Below are 18,535 nucleotides of genomic sequence, written 5' to 3'. Positions count from 1 at the left end.
TTCAGTATAGTGTATTGAATTTTTTAATGTGTTTTTTTGTCTTCACCATTGCGCTGTAACCTTCAAATGGGCATTAACCATGTATTATTTATTTTGCATTCTCTCCACAGTATTCAAGGTAATTTGTGCAAATTAGGTACTCTTTAAATGTTTGTTTAATTGAAGTTTTGAGTCCTTTTTTATAAGAACAGGTTTTTTGGTTGTTATTGTTGTTTGGTTGGTTTTTCTTTAGACCTGAAGTCTAAGGTTTACACATGCTGATGCATATGAACAAATTTTCAAAAAGAAAATACTTTGATGTAATAATATGTTTTCCTTTTCTAAAGGAGGAAAAAACAATTTTTAACCCCAACATCCCCAGCTTCCTTTTGTGGCTTTTGAGCCAGATCATGGACTAGAAATCAAATGGGTGACAAGAAAATAAAATGTAAAGAGCTACCTTGGGGGAGAACTCAGCCATCTTAGTACCAGAATGTTTTCAGTTTTTCGGCCTTGCTTCATCTGTAAGTGATTTTGTTTCAGAGACCAGGAAGAAAGAAGTTAAAGGTCAAGGGAATCCAGCTCACTGGGGTAGTTTGTACCAATCAGAATAACACAGAAAGCTGAGGAAAGCTGAATGTCTTCCTGTCCTAGCTAAGTGCACCATAAGGAAATTGATTTGTCCTACAAAAAAGGGATTTAGGATGGGAGTGCATGGAAGATCCCAAGGAGAAAAAATTCAGTTTGAAGTTTTAACAAAGAAAAAGAAAGCTGAAATGTAAAGGTGAAAAATGCCAATAATAATCTGCATCTGCCCCAACGTGGTGTTTGGAACCTTTCAACCATGATAAAGAATGATCTAAGCAAGGGTGTTTTTACACCATTCTTCTAATGTTCTTTATTTCTTACTGGTGTCAAGACCTCACTGATGTGAACATTTACCCACCAGGGGTAATTTCTGAAAGTCTCAGCGGCTTCATTTGCCTTAGCTGCTGAGATTTTCTGACACCATATCAAGGCTACAGTGCTGTGCCACGTTCATGAGACCACCATGACAATGACGGGGAGGGTCTGATTCCATGTGTATGTACAAATAGCAAAATCTCAGCAGTCTTGAGCTTTTCTAATGTATGTATATGTTGGCATATAATACAATATATCATCTGTATTATATATAAATATGAAAGAAAATAGTTTTAAAAATACTGTTTTTTAATTTTCCAGGGGAAATACTCCTCTTCCAAAACATAACTTTTGTAAGACAGAAATGAACAATAGTAGCCAAGTATAATATATTTCACTCATTTATTATTCATTCAACAGCTATTTTTGAGTGCCGGCTATCTGACAGACACTGTACTAAGGAAGTAGCATTGAACAAGCAGTGCCTTTTTAGATCAATAGTTTCGTAGAGGAAAGTGGAAAATAATAAGCATGATAATAATACTTAACAATATAACAACAGCAATAAGATGACACTGTAATCAGTAATATGATAAAGGAGTCAGGGTTATGCCCAGCATATGTAAGGCTATCTAATAGGGCAAAGATGGAGGCTTTGACTAGAAAAATAAAGCTTTTTTTTTTTATTATTTGAAAACTTTCAAACGGTAGAACATGATCAAATTTGTATTTTGTGAGATCACCCTGAAGGGAATAAATTGGTTAGGCATGAAGTCACATACGATGAAAATAGAACTGTCCCCAGGAGTTTGGCAGGGGTCTTCTAGAAGTTCAAATACTTCTAAGCAGAGTGAAAGCATATCAGGGAACTCTGGCAATACATTTCAGGACGGAATATGCACGTGCAGGTCCATATTTGGGTGTAAAGGAAGCAGGATGGCCTTGTCAAGGCCTTACTAAACCAAGGTCCTGGAGGGACATGGGTTCATTACTAGGCAGGTAGGATGGAGGAGGTTGACCTCACTGGGTGCAAAGTAGTCAGGTGGTAGGAGTTCCCGAATGTTCTCCTCCCTGCTGCCAGTGTGCCTCTCCTGCACTTGTCCATGTTTTGATTTGTGATCATTTTAGACCGTGACTCAGCACATATGACTCTCTTCTCTCATAAGAGACTTTGCCTTCTGTCTGCTGCTTGGCCTCACAACTTCCCATTCTCTGAGCAGATGTACAAGCCATTTGCCAGTCGCAGAAATTTCCCTTTCTAAAATCAATACAACTTTCAACATGAAGCTGTAGGTTTATTAAGATAATTGCAAATGATAACATATCTGAGAGGAAATCTTAATAGAAAGTTATTTAAAATACAAGTCAGAACAAAACAATCTGTTTATTGAGGTAGACATTAGTCTAGACATTAAGTACCATTAACAAAATAGTCTCACCTGTTATTTCCACCTAAACTCTATTTTCAAATTTAGGCATACCTTTTAAACTCTTCCTTATGTTGTCATTGAACCTGGTTAGATGCTGTTATGGTTAGGCTTTGTGTCACCACTCGAATCTCATCTTGAATTGTAATCCCCAGGTATTGAGGGAGAGAGCAGGTGGGAGGTGATTGATAATGGGGGCAGTTTCCCCTATGCTGTTCTTGTGATGGAGAGTGAATTCTCATGAGATCTGATGGTTTTATAAATGGTAGTTTTTTCTGTGCTGACACATGCTCTCCTTTGCCTGCTGCCATGTAAGACTCGTCCTCTTCCCCTTCCGTGCCTCTTCATACTTCATGCATGACCGGACAGCTGTTGCACGACATCATGCCTCATCCTCTGTATGCTGATAGTGGACAAATAATATAAAGGGAGCAGAAAGCCACTTCTTTCCAGGAATATTCTAGTCCTTCAAATTGAAAGTGATGATCAAATGGAATGAGTTACTTCTAGTCTTTAAATGGAACAGAATTTAGATATTATGAAATTTAACTCTAAATGTTAAGGCAGACTTTGGATTCATCATGGAGAATATACCAAATGCCTAAAAGGTTCTTACTTTGCTTATAGCTTTGGATGATCTTTGATACTCAGAATCACAAAGAATTATACTCTAAGTAATCACAGATGTACTGTGAGAGAACGGTTTCTCATGCACACTGATACAGTTAGATTTGACTTTTAATTTTTCTTTTGGTACAATATATACCATAGCAATTTAATCAGATCCTAAACTCTAATTTTACTTGCTATGTTTCCATATTTATTTTGTTGATAACTGATGCATGATTTATGAACGTGTGTGCTTTTCTATTATGTGTTCATATTTCCCTTAGAGTTTTACTGTTATTTCCTTCAGTAAAGGAGCTACTTTTTAAAAAAAAAACTAAATTATATTTCATATATTTAGGATAAAGTTTATTTCCTTTGATACTCATTTATAATTAATGAAGTAAAGTTTAAAATTTTTAATGGGATAACGTTTGAAATTAATAGAGTTATGAAAACTGGAGGTGTAAAAATCCTTGGCAAGAGTTTTTATCTCATATAGGCTGAATGAATTATTAAAAGCGAACTTCTACCTAAATCTAAACGTTATTTTCTTCATTATATTGATTTTCTTGTTCCATGAAAACCTATCACGTTTTCTAGAAAGTTTATGGTAATATTTTTGTGTTCTTTAGTCATAATTTATTTTCATATAATACATGTTATATATAGGTTTTTTGGGATAATTTTCAGTAGTCTTTCTAGATTACAAAATGGATACCTATGGAAACATAAATGTATATAATTTTGAATATAAAACCATTTGTAGAATGTAATAGGAACACATTCAAAGCAAAGCTGCATCACAATCTTTTGCAAAGTAGAGAATATTCATACCATGAATACTGACCATCTATTATATCTCTCTGGATTCTGCTTTGTGATTTTCATAAACAAGACTATTTTCCTTCATGCGAAGACTAAAGATAAAATGCCTCTCTTCCTCATCAAACTTCTTCACACTGTTCTCCAGTAGCATCTTTTCCCACTTCAACATCTGGTAAAGCAGCCTAAAGACAAGAAAATATTTCCTGCAGGGAATGCAATTTTTGGCCTTCTTGGTAAAGAGGACTTCAAATGAAACCAGACCTGGCTATGAGCTACCCATCCATCTTCATATTGCCTGGACTGAATTCACTTGGGGTAATCCTTACTTTCATTTGCAAAGGAATTGTAATCTGCTGTACTTTATTTGTGGTTTTTGAGAATAGCTTTTCTGTCTTCTATACTCTTCCTTAATATTACTTCCTCTGAGCCAGCCTGTCTAGCCTGGTTCTGAGTATAAATAGCTCCAAGTGTGGAGCACTAATGCCCTGCTATTGCTGGGTTATGTGAAACCCTTTTTTGTGTTGAACACAAGAAGCCCATGATTATTCCTACCACAGATTCTCACATTCTTAATCAGTTCCACCTGGCCAATAAACAGTAAAGCCAGGACAGCTTCTCTTCTGTGTGGGTTTTCTACTTTATGGGTAATAAAACTGTCCTTGGTGTTATTTAGGAATCCCTTTGATGCCTACTAGTTTACTGTATTGATATTTCAGGGGTATTGGCAGTCGCTGGTGAGCCTTCACTACTGGCATCCGTGAACTGTGGCAATAAAGTAGTTTGGGTAAATAATGGCAGGGTGGGGAACACAGCTGGTAAAGCTTTTTTTTTTTTTGGACTTACATGTATCAAGGAAAAATTTAGAAGTGGCCTTATGGAAACAAGCAAGGCTAATAAATGGTTAGATTTCTTTCAAACCTAGAGGAAGTAAATAAGGAAAGAAAGAAAGAGAGAAAAAGGAGAGAGAAGATGCAATGTAATTGTTTGAACTTGTAAACACCTCACATTGTTTATTTGCAATGGTATTTTGTTAAAATCATTACTAGATACCAAGCTCCTAGTCTGCAAGTTAAAAAGATGAAGCTGGGCTAATTCTCAGCTTCTTTGTATTGAATTAGCTAGTAAGAATGCTCTCTGCAGATTTTAGGGAAGAGAGGGTATTAAGAGCATTCTTTGTCATCACTTTTCCAGTTCCAACTTTGAGTTCCATTTTCAGTGCATGGTTTTAGTAATGTGTAAATGTTTCTTTAAAGGTGGCTTGTATTTTTATTTTTATTATTAAAGTTTTTTTTTAAACCAACCGGTGTAGGATATTTGAAATGGGAAAGACTACATGGTAATAGAAAATAAACTCATATTAGATCAAAAGAGACAAATAACCGATGCATCCATGAAAAGTAAATGCTTTGTGAACTTGAAGAACTCTTGTTGGATGGCACTATTTATTTTGAACAAATTATTTTAACCACGTTAACTGTTTTTTTTTTTTTGAGACGGAGTCTCGCTCTGTCGCCCAGGCTGGAGTGCAGTGGCGCAATCTCGGCTCACTGCAAGCTCCGCCTCCCGGGTTCACGCCATTCTCCTGCCTCAGCCTCTCCGAGTAGCTGGGACTACAGGCGCTCGCCACCACGCCCGGCTAATTTTTGTATTTTTAGTAGAGACGGGGTTTCACTGTGGTCTCGATCTCCTGACCTCGTGATCCGCCCGCCTCGGCCTCCCAAAGTGCTGGGATTACAAGCGTGAGCCACCGCGCCCGGCCCCACGTTAACTGTTAAAATGGGAACTCCTTTGGACTTTGAAACAGCTTTTGATATAGTGCCTTTCTTTGTATTAGTATTACTTATTCTTACCTTAATTAATTATTGTGGTCACTTCTTGAATGGAATGAATGCCATCAGCCTTATCATTACTATCACTATCATATTTTTATCATAAACAATATTAATTGGCTACAGTGTAAAGAGTTTCGAGTGTGTTTTATAATACACAAGAGAGACGTCTCCTGTCAGTGCCTAGTGCCCAAATGTTATTTATCAAATGTATGATTACTGTTGGCATCATTATGTATATTTTTAAAGATTCAAGTTTTTCTTTGAAAGTACTTTTGCCCCTTCTTTTAAAAAAATTTGTATAGGTTTTTAAAATGCTAATCAGGAGAGATAAAGCCATTTTGCAGATGGTGAAATAAACTACTTGAGATAGCACAGTACGTTAATATGAGCAGAATGTGTATGTGGTTGTTCATGTGTGTGCATGTGTTTAAGATCCATTCAACTAATATGGACCCAGCATCGATTATGCATGTGCTTGGTGCTGTAATAGTTGCTGGAATACAAAAATGAATAATACTGAGTTATCATCCTTGAGAATCATATAGTGTCGTAGGGTGATAGATTTTCAAAATAAATAATTACAATAAAAATGATAGTACTGTAATAGAGGCTAATTGTGCCTGGAGGAATTAAGAAAGACTCTCTTAAGAGGTAACTTTGGAATGGAGCTTTGAGTGGTGAACTAGGGTTTGGCAAGAGCAGAGCAGAGACGAATGTTGCAGTTAAATGGAGAAGTTGAAAAGATTTTGAGGATTAAGAGCACATGATCTGTCTGGAAATAACTGGAGTACAGATAATAAAAACAAGAAATAAGTTCTTGTATGCTATTGCATAGCAGCATGACTATAGTTAACAATATTGTATTGTATATTTTAAAATAGCTATAAGAGACAATTTTGAATGTTCTCATTGGAAAGAAATGATAAGTGTCTGAGGTGATGGATATGCTACATACCCTGATTGGATTATTACACAATGTATACATGTTTCAAAACATCACACTTTGCCCCATACATATGTACAAATATTAGGTGTCAATTAAAAATATTTTAAAAGAAAAAAAGTAAATATGACAAAATGTTAAAAAAAAATTTCACAACCCTACCTCCAGCAAATTTTCTGCAGTTATTATTCTGGTATTTATTTTTGGTTGATTTTCTCCTAAGACTAGTTCAGAGAACTATAGAGTCTAACTAATTTTTAGTTCAAGCTCTCTCTTTTTTGCATATGAATACTAAGTTTCATCTGTTAGCAACTTTTTGAAGCTAAACACGTTGTATACTAAAATATATTTAGTGTGTTTTTCCACTTCTTGTTTCAAGATGAGAATATTATCAGCATTTTTTAGGAAATTTCCCATACTGCTTCACAACTCTACTTCAGACCTTAAAATACCTAATATTATCAGTCCCTCCCACCTCCAATATTTCTGTTTTAGAATTTCACTTGTCCTTTATTTATACTGGTAGTGTTCAAAGGAAGTTTTTTTAATGACATTCTTATATGAAACTCCAGTATAGAAATTAGATTAAAATTTTTTTTATACAAAGGTGTATATTTAGTTCAAATTCATATGTTTATTATAAATCTGTTAATTAGAACAATGAAATTACTTTGATTAGCACAAACATTTAAAAGGTATATTAGAGAAGACAGTTGTAACCTTATATCAACTGTAGCATCAAATTGATTTCTGTATTATTTGGTTTCACAATATTGAGAAAATCCTGATTCACACATTAAAGTGGTTACAAATGGTAGCAGTGTTTTTTGTTTCTTCATTTGTTTTTATTTTATTTTTAATTTTTGTCTGTACATAGTAGGTATATATACTTATTGGATACATGTGATGTTTTGATACAGGCATACAATGTACAATAGTCTTATCAGGGTGAATGGGGTACCTATCACCTCAAGCATTTATCATTTCTTTGTGTTAGAAATATTCCAATTCTATTTTTTTATGTTTTTAAAATGTACAATAAATTATTGCTGACTATAGTCCACCCTGTTGCGCTATCAAATACTAGATCATATTCATTCTATCTAACTATATTTTTGCACCCATTAACCATCTCCACAACCCACCCCAACCCTTTTCAAAACCACCTGCCTTGAAGTTTCAAGACACTCTTCATTTAAAATGATCCAGTACCTTAGAAAAGTTGCTGGAATTTTTTGTCCAAGATGATGCAGCAAAATCTAATATGTGAACCTATTTTCATTGTTAAATATTCAACTGAGAGGTGGTTAATGTATTTCTTTTCCTTTCTTTCTTTCTTTCTTTCTTTCTTTCTTTCTTTCTTTCTTTCTTTCTTTCTTTCTTTCTTTCTTTCTTTCTTTCTTTCTTTCTTTCTTTTTTTCTTTTTTTGAGACAGAGTCTCACTCCATCACCCAAGCTGGAGTGCAGTGGGAGGATCTTGGCTCAATGCAACCTCCGCCACACAGCTCAAGTGATTCTCTTCCTTCAGCTTCCATAGTAGCTGGGACTACAGGTGTGCGCTACCTCGCCCCGCCTTTTTTTGTACTTTTAGTAGAGATGAGGTTTCACCATGTTGGCCAGGCTGGTCTGGAACTCCTTGACCTCAGGTGATCCACCCACCTCTGCCTCCGAAAGTGCTGGTATTACAGGTGTGAGCCACCGTGCCCAGCCTCGTTAATAATGTATTTCTTAGCCAGCCTAAATTGTCATTGTTGCCTGGAAAAATACTCTTTCACATGAATTTCTTGTAATGGGAGGTTTGACAATAAAGTAATATGTATAAACTAAAAACAATGTAATTTCTTCTTCTCCTAATTTTTACTTACTAGTGTCTCTGGTAAAAGGGTTTATGCGGGAGCAAGTTGGTTGACACTTGTCATCAGTCTGCCACAGCTCGTAGATAATTGAAAGTACGTTAGAATAGAGGAGTGAAAAATGCAGCAATTCTAAACCAGAATGGCAGGGTCTCCCTGGAGGGCCTCATGACCACATACCTCATTCTTCCAGAATTATTATATCTGCTCATATGAATTCTCTGTGCATCCATGCATTTATTAATAATGTACACTTAGTCTTTTTAAAAAGTACTTGAAATCATAAAGATTTTGATAGCTTGATACTATTTGATCACAATGAACAGAGGGAATTTCTTACAATTATATAAAGTCAACATTTCTAGCTGGTTTTAAATAAGAAAATAACTTAGGCATTGATAAAATTGACTTTCAGTAAATCTGAAGTGTGAGGGGAAAATATTTTATCATGGTGTTTGTCTCTGTGAGTTAATATTTATAATACTTTTTCTCATGTATTTTTCAATGGAGATAAAATTTATGCAAACACTAATAAATCAGTGTCATCCTAATTTTAACTTGGCAAGTGAGAGACACTCGGTTACCTGTCCTACGTTATGCACGCCCACCTCTTTCATACTTGGGGCAGATGAAAAGGGAAATGTCAAGATATACTTGAAAAATGCATTTAATAGTTAAATTAACAAAAAGTAAGACTTATGATTTAGGAAATGATGGGGGGTACCACTGATGAATACTTTGCTGCACTGTATTTCAGCAATACAGTCCAGCATTGAAGATCTCTTTTATTCCATAAAGAAGTACTTTTCTGTAGAAAATTTAAATATTTTAACCTGCAATACATTAAAGGGAAAATTATTTATGAAACAACAAAAACAAAAGGTATTTATTCTACCATGGAAATACACATTTAAAAAATGTTCATCTGTAGTTATTTCAGTCCCTGAATGTAGTATGGACGTATTTTTGAGGCTATGTCTGGGCACACAAACTTTTAATGTAACTCAGTTAAAAGTAAATTTATTAAAGATGTAATTTTTGGGATTATGTATGCTATGAATCCTGGTCTGCTTTAATTACCACAATTTCTTTATCCATTGATGGGCACTTGGGTTAATTCCATATTTTGGCTATTGTGAATAGTGCTGCGAAAAACATGAGAGTGCAGACATCTCTTTGATGTATTGATTTCCTTTCTTCTGGATATATACCCAGTAGTGAAATTGCCAGATCATAAGCAACTTCTTTTAGTTTTTTGAGGAATCTCATACTGTTCTCCAGAGACTATACTAATTTGCATTCCCACCAATGGTGTATGAAGCTTCTTCTTTTCACAGTGATTTCTAAGGACTTTACCTTTACATATGGGACCAGAGTATGAACACTTTGAATGCCATATGAGCTGATATGGAGATTCAAGGCTGCAGTCCCTGAGTAGCACTCAGTTGTCCCTCAAAGCCACCAACTAGTCAACATATTCCTGGAAGTGACTCCCTTGGTCAGTAGCTGCTAAATGATCGTGGGCAAGCCATTTTTCCTTTTCCACTTATGTGATTTTTAATGTCCTTTCAAGCTAAAAAATGCCATTCTAAGGAGGTAATGCTTGCTATCTTTTTAAAAGTGCAGTACTTTCGGAGGATAATCATTAATATGCAGTGATTTTCATCTTAAACAGTTCAACAAAGTGTATATTTCTTAAGCCCTCATTTACAGATAAATAAGATGAAATGGGTAAATGGTGTTTATTAAACTATGATGACATTTATTAAACTCCCCATGTTAAGGCTGAGAGAGCCTGGGAACAAATGAATAAGAATTCCAAAAGAAATCACATCACATTATGCCGTTTTCTCCGAATTTTCTCTTTTTCACAGAATCCTATGTGTTACCACCCTAGCTTCATGCTATTCTTTCTCAGTTGTCCACCATTTCAGATTCATTGTATTCATTAGGCATGACAGGCACATAGCTTAGGTCCTAGTAGCTTCTTAAAGGTCCTTTGGAAATATTTGAGCCCTGAAAACAAATGATATCTTCCAAAGTCCAAAAAAAAAAACCATAAAACTAGCATTGATAAATGTTTAATGAAATGCCTACAAAATATAATATTAAGTCAACTTCATTAATTGTTAAAATTAGTATTCATAAAATTTCATGATATTTGGAAATAAACTGTAATTTAGAGTTCTCTTTTTGTAAGAATTTCTGAGAATACTAAATGATTATCATAAAGTTATAACTAATTGTAAATTCAGTGAGATGCTTAGCCAAAGAATTTCAGGAACAAAGTTACAGGAAATCCTTTCATAATTTTATACTAAAAAATTGAATTTATATATAATTTGTGAATATTTTAATACATTGTGTATTAAGTATAAAAATCAAATAACAATCACTAACATTCATCAGGTGTTCATTATGTGCCAAATATTATTCTAAGATCTTGTTCATTATGAATGTGCTATTGACTTTTTTCTCTCTCCCTCTACTCCGTGTCTAATCAATCCCAGCCAGACATTTCACTTGTATTTTTTCCTTAAATCCATCCGGTTATTTTTCTCTCCATTGACACCTGCCCATCCTCCAACTCAGAATCCCAGTATCTTTTGACTAAAGTACTTCAAAAGTCCTCCTGCATCCCCTCCTGTCTCCAGTGCTAGAGTAAACCTATAAAAGGGAAATTCTGCTTTAAGCCCTTTGATGGCTCCAATGACTATTATGATAAAGTATGAAATCCTAAACATGACCTCAAATCTCACCCTTTTGCAACCAGTCTGTTTTCAGGGGCCCCTCTTTATGCTATACCCAGAGAAACTGAACATCCTCCATAGTCTCCTGCCTCAGGAACAGGACAGGAGGCCTGAGGTTTGCTCAGGAGGGGTGTGTCTGATATAGGGAGGCACTGGGAGTAGAGTAAGACCCATATGAATCAGGCTACTGTCAAAAAGGGCATGAGTTCCCACTGGGAGGGAAAGGAAGGAACACTTATTGAGGCATGGCAACACTTGCAGGGCCTGGCTAGGCATTGGACATGCACCGTCTCACTGAATACTCCTAACGGCCTGTGAGGTTGATCTTATGATTGCCTGCACAGATGAGATGTGCAGGGTGGTACAGCTAGTGAAAATTCGACTTGGGATTTGAAACTTGACTCTCAAGCCAGTGTTTTTGCACTCACCATGCTGTGCTGCCTTGTTGTTTCATCACTGTTGTAACCCCAGTCTACCACAGAGCCTCAAGACAAGGAGTATCTACCCAGTAAATGTTGGGTGAATTTGAAATGTCAGAGTAAGTCACCTCTAGTCTAGGGGCTTTTCCTTTGAATAAAAACACTGCTTTCATCCTGGGAGTTGAAACAGGTTTTGCAGAGGCTTCGTGACATCTATCTATCTATCTATCTATCTATCTATCTATCTATCTATCTATCTATCTATCATCTATCTATCTATCTATCATCTATCTATGTATAGGTAACTATATTCTAGAGGTTTGAGACCATACTAGTAGGATACTGTTATGGATACACCACACACACACACACACACACACACACACACACACACATGAGCTATCAGAAATATATCTTATATTAAATATATGTCTGATATATGTATCATATATATCATCTTATATCTGTATCTCAGATATGTATCTGATATATGATATATATCTGATATAAAATCATATACATCATATATGAAACATATGATAATGATATATATAATATAGATGTATCCATAACAGTATCCTACTAGAATATATATATATATAACATATCCTACTAATATATACACACACACACAGACACACACACACACATATATATATTTCCAGCATGTCTGTTATGAAGTGTTTACTCAGAAGTAAAATTTAGCAGTTTTTCAAATACGATGACATAGTATTGCAGTGGCTTTTAAAAAGTACCTGGGTACATTGTTTGGTTTAGTTTTTATTAGCATGTATGTATAAATATTTTAAGATGTTCTCTCGAGCGGGCAGGTAAGCACTTGGAGGCTTGCCTGGCAGCAGCTTACCAGCAGCCAATGGATTTCTCATGCCAAAAGCTCCTTCTCTCAGCAAAGGAACAGATGAGCATCCAGATGATAGCCACATGTGTGAGAGGCGGATGTCAGCCTCCATCAAAGTTCCTCAGAAGCTCACCCACCATTGTAGCTTTCTTTGTTGCTTTCTGTATTTGTGGTTTAAAAAATCTCTTTAAAGATGTAACAAAGACTTAGGACACTTTTAGATCAGTTCTTTGACTACAATAGAAACCAGTGATGGCTTCAAATGGTCATCCCCAGCATTGTTTCCTGATTGTTAAAGTTAACAACTAGGAATATTTATTTGTATAAGCGAGTATTTTCTCCCTATAGAAAGTCTTCAGTGCAGACCTTTGATTATATTTTATTCTCAATAAATTATAATTTAGAACATAAAATATTTTAGATGAGACATGGGACAGGAAGAGGGGTGTGGCTACCCGGGAGGTGAGTATAGGCACTTACCTGGTCTAAAGAGAAGCCATCGGGGATCTGCACTTTGATTCTGGTTCCTGGACTTTACCTATCCCACCTAAATCAGGTTCTGCTAGAACCCCTAGCTCACTAGAGATGGTGGCTGCTAAAAACTGTACTACCCTGAGATGTGTGAGAATAGTCGAATGGAAACTGTGATGTTCTCTAAGTGAATGCATGTTTGTTGGAGGTAACACGGAGCAGGGAATGAGATTCCCAGGAATACGGACCTGGATGGAAGCATCTTATTCTGCTGTTTTCTAGCACGTGACCTTGACCAAGTTTTCTGACCTCTTAGATCTTAGCTTTTTTTTTTAATCTATCGATGGAGATCATAATATTGATACTTTCCTTTGTGCTGCTGTAAGAAACAAATTAAATAAACCATGTGTATTAGACTCTTAGGGCTGCCGTAACAAATTACTGCAAGCGAAGTGGCATAAGACAACAGAAGTGTATTTACTTTACTCTCAGAGTAAAAGCTACTCTGGAAGCTAGAAATCTGAAATTAAGGTGTTTGGCAGGGCCATGCTCTGAAGGAAACTTCTCTTGCCTCTTCTAGCTTCTGGTGGCTACTGGCAATCCTTGGTTTTCCTTGGCGTTCCTTGGCTTGTGGCCACGTAGCAACAATCTCATCCTCCATCTTCACGTGGCCTTCTTTTCTGGGTATACATGTGTCTCACATCTCTCCTTTGTGTAACAACATCAGTCATAGGATTTAGGGCCCATCCTAATTCAGTATGACTTCATGGTTTACCTTGATTATATCTATAAAGATTTTATCTCCAAATAAGATCTGTGGGTTAGGACTTCAACATATCATTCTGGAAACACAGCCCAATACACAACAGTATGTAAAAATGCTTAGTACAGTGACAGTACATATATATATGTATATTTAATATCCTATTGCATTTTCATTTTTAGATATGTGAAAAATTCATCTTGATAATGGAAAGCTTTCTTAGAAATCATTTTTGTGAGCTTCAGTTTATTCATGTTTTCCTTATATTTCATAGTTTTATAGTCATAGATTCTGACTTTTCAGACTTCAAAAGTTGCTCAGTACAGCTACCCATCCAGCTGGTTTGGAATGTTCTCTACCATATCTTTAACAAGTTGTTCTCTAGCCCCTGCTTCCCTTTCTAGCTCCAGGATAAGGAACACAGAACCATTCAAAGAACCTATTTTACCTTCTAGTGTCAATAAGCCTTCTGTCTCTTAAGTCCAAATCTATCTCCTTTAATTTTAGTCACTAGTTCCAGGTCTCTAGCTGGAAGTAACGTAAGAGCCAATTCAATTCTTGTTCCCTATATCTGCCTCTCACCTAGTCCAAGTCAGTTACCACAACCGTGATAACCATAACCCTCATGGTTCCCTGCTGATCAGCCCAGTTTCCTCCGCTGGGCTTTTTTTTTTTTTTTTTTTTTTTAATATGGTCGCAAGTTCCTTCAACATTCTGGTTATGATTTTATTAGTAGATTTTAATTTGTCTATAACAAATAACATATGATTTTCCTTGTCAGGTTAATCGCATAGTGGAATCCTTTGGAGGCCTCAATTCTGAGGCAGACTGAGGAAATGGGCGCTGGCAGTGGTTCAGCTGGACCTGAGAGTGGACCCCAGGCTGACCCAGTTGGGTTGAGCAGTGGTCTGGGAAGGCGGCTCTGGGGCCCAGTGACTCCAGAAGAATTTGTGGTATTTTAAAAAATGCAGACAATCCTGGCTAACATGGTGAAACCCCATCTCTACTAAAAATACAAAAAAATTAGCCGGGCATGGTGGCGGGCACTTGTAGTCCCAGCTACTCGGGAGGCTGAGGCAGGAGAATGGCGTGAACTCGGGAGGCGGAGCTTGCAGTTAGCTGAGATCGTGCCACTGCACTCCAGCCTGGGTGACAACAGAGCAAGACTCCATCTCCAACAGAAAAAAAAAAGCAAACAAATGATACACAGGTACTTAATATAAATAAACATTGATAATTGTGGTGAACTTATTTTAACTCTTTCAAATGGATGATAATTAATAGACAAATCACTTAGATTTAGGAGGTCTACATTTCTTCAGCTGCCAAATAACAGTGCACATAGAATCTGTGTTTTCCTATCTGAATTCCTTACCTCTAAATTTTTTGTTTGCTAATGTTGCCTACTAAAGAATTATATTTCTGACCATTATCTTTTTATTCACTTATTTGCAAGTTCTTGCCAATGTCCAACAAATTGATGCATAAACCCAGTATCGTTTTTATCAATAGTCTACCATAACATTCTTTAAAAAATTTCTTTAAAGTGACACGTACTGTACATATTTATGGGGCACACGGTGATATTGTGATACATGCAATGTATAGTGTTCAGATCAGGGTAATTACCATATCCATCTCAAACATATACCATGTTCTTAATTAGAGACTATAGTATGCAAGGCATTGTGAAATTTACAATCTCAGGGTACAAGGCATGTGTGCAGGATTTTAACTCATTCACACACACACACACATTCACTCATGAAACAAAAAATACAGCTTATGGGATATAGTGCATTAAAAAAGACAAAGATGGCTTGTATCTGTCCTACTTAAATATCTTAGTTAATTTGAAGGTTAAATGATGTAATGTATGAAAACAACATTAGCAAGTGTTAGCAGACACTGCAACTCACTGTACGCCAGATTGTTCCACAAGCTTTACATGTGTTCGCTTATTTAATCTTTCTAACAAGTCTGTGTGGTACATGCTAATAATATAACCAATTTTCAAAAGGGGGAACTGAAGCTTAGGATGGCTGAATGACTTACTGAGTCATATTAGTAGTCACTGGAGGAGCTAGGATTCAAATACAGCCAGTCTACCTTGAGAATTTGTTCTCATAACCACTATACTATATTACTACTCTTAAAAACATGTAAAGATATAAATTGATCTGTTCATACAGTATCTTACCGCATCATTACAAAATGATGTATTTTGCATGAAAATGGAATTGCTGGAATTAGGCAAGCTTTGTTCATTCTGGGGCTTTATATTTACTTGATTATTTTAGTCTAAAATCAGCAAATTAGGTATGAGATGGTGACATTAGGATAGTCAAATTATTTTAGTTACTAAAAAGTCCAGATTATATTCTGGGTGTTTTGTACAATGTTAAGATAATTTTTGTACTTGGCTTTAGAAAAATACTTGGGTGTAAAAAAATGTTTTTCTCATACTTTTTAGGTTACCATCTTGAAAGAAAAATTAGAAAGCACTGCTTTTTTTTAGAACATAGAAATTATATTCCTTGAGATCATGTCCTTTGCAGGGACATGGATGAAGCTGGAAGCCATCATTCTCAGCAAACTAACACAGGAACAGAAAACCAAACACTGCCTGTTTAAGTGGGAGTTGAACATTGAGAACACATGGACATAGGGGACACAGGGAGGGGAACAACACACACCGGGGCCTATTGGGAGTGAGGGGGGCGAGGGGAGGGAACTTAGGGGATGGGTCAATAGGTGCAGCAAACCATTATGGCACATGGATACCTATGTAACAAACCTGCATGTTCTGCACATATATCCTATTTTCTTTTTTTTTTTTTTTAAGAAGAACTGAAGAAAAACAAAAATTAAAAACAAGAAATTATATTCTTTTAATTTGAAAGTTTTGTCCCATCCTTTGATTGTTAGAGGGTTTACTTCCCAAATAAAACCAAAATATGCATCATTTGCCTTAAATTCCCTTCTTATTTCTGAAATTTCTTTACTCATAGTCAGGGGATACTCCTGTTGTGAATGAATAAGAAATTTTGCTACTTTGTACCAATTTGAAAAGGAAAACTATTGGTAGAACTGGGCATCTCTCAAATTCTTCCAGTATTTATTCTCCTGACCTTGCTCTTTAAGGTCACCAATATTTTTGGTGACATTGATAGATGAAGTAGCAGGTGATTCCCAGGGATGGATATGTTGTTCCACATCTAATTGATTGTGGCACAAAAGCCTTTTATGTTTCTGTCCCGTGACCAAGGAGAGGTAAAGAGATTATACTCTGTGCTCTCACAATATGTGGGAAATCAGTATTGGAGGAACTATCCACACTGGGGGTGGTTTGATAGATAGCAATTGAAAGTAGGATTGTTTATGTCTCCCTCTTAGCTTTCTTTACCAGAACACTAACTAGATGTGAAGCTAATAGAATACAGTATATGCTGTAGGGAAAGAATATGACCTATCATGAACATGGGTTCTTGAATTAGATTCCTTGGGTTCAAATAATATTTTATTGCTTTATAGGTATATGTCCATAAACAAGTTACTTAATTACTCTGGGCTTTGATTTCCATATCTACCAAACAAGAATACCAAGAGTAGCCATTTAATGACTTATTATTGGGATTATCAGCTAATTCTTATAAAATAGAATAGTAACTGACACATGGCAAGCTCTCAATGAGTGTTAGTTATCACTATTGTTATCAACATAGAATACTATTATTTTTTCTTCTTTTTATGTCTGGCAAACTACTACTCATCCTTGAATGTTCCATTGTCTCTTTTATGAAGTCTTCTCTGACAGTCATTTGCTCCTCTTTGTAACTTCCACACTAAATTGCCTGCAACAATTATAAAAATTCTTCCAACAAGAATAAAACTTCATGGTCTACAGCAAGAATAAAAATTCTTCCAAGAGTATGCTTGTTGTATATTTTTCATCTCCACTACTTGCAAACTCTCAGATATCAGAAATTACTTAATTATGTAATTATTTTAGAAAGCAATGCTCAGCACAGCACTTACTATAGGAGGCATCTGTGATTGGTAAATAAATAAAAAATGAGAGGATGCTGAACTATAACGTGGTCTTTGCTATATCATTGTCTATTCTTGGTTCTAAGTATACTGCCCAGTTAAAGTTCATTGCCAGAATCCATTATTGGCAAGAGCAAGGCAACTGAATTACCATAAACAAGGTTATCAGAGTAAAATCAAAGATATGATTTTGGAATTATACTTACTTTTGGCAAAATGATACAAGACCATACAAATAATAAAATTTATAACTAGTTTTCCCATCTCTAATCTCAATGCTGTTGAATCATTTCTATTTCGTTCTAACAGGTTATTCTTTCTAAAGCACTGCTTTCAAGAATTTTTTTCTGCTCCCAGACCTACAATGTTTTGTCATACCTAGTGAAAATTATACTAGCTAAAAATTTTGAGTGGTTATTTGGTGCCAGGTACTCTGCTAAGCATTTCCATCTTTATCTTATATAATCAACCCAGGTATTCTCTTAGAAAGGAAGCTCAGTGAGAATGGACCCTTATCTTTTTAAGTCAATACTCTTCGCAGATTAATGCCTGATTAATGCTCTCAATGGTATTGAATGAATAAGTTAGGCACTATTATTTTTATTTCTGTATTTATTTATTTATTTTGAGACAGAATTTCACTCTGTTGGACAGGCTGAGTGCAGTGACATGATCTCAGCTCACTGCAACCTCCGTCTCTGGGGCTGAAGCAATTCTCCTGGTTAGGCACTATTATTATTCCCTTTTTATAAATAAGAAATATAAGAAACAGCAATTGACCCAGAGAATAAAAGGCAGAGTTAGGATTTTAATATATGTGGTCTATCTTCCTCTTCTACAGATAGGTATTAA

The sequence above is a fragment of the Hylobates moloch genome, unplaced genomic scaffold (assembly GCF_009828535.3).
Source record: "Hylobates moloch isolate HMO894 unplaced genomic scaffold, HMol_V3 SCAFFOLD_13, whole genome shotgun sequence".
NCBI classification, from domain to species: domain Eukaryota; kingdom Metazoa; phylum Chordata; class Mammalia; order Primates; family Hylobatidae; genus Hylobates; species Hylobates moloch.
Note: the sequence above shows the minus strand (reverse complement) of the source record.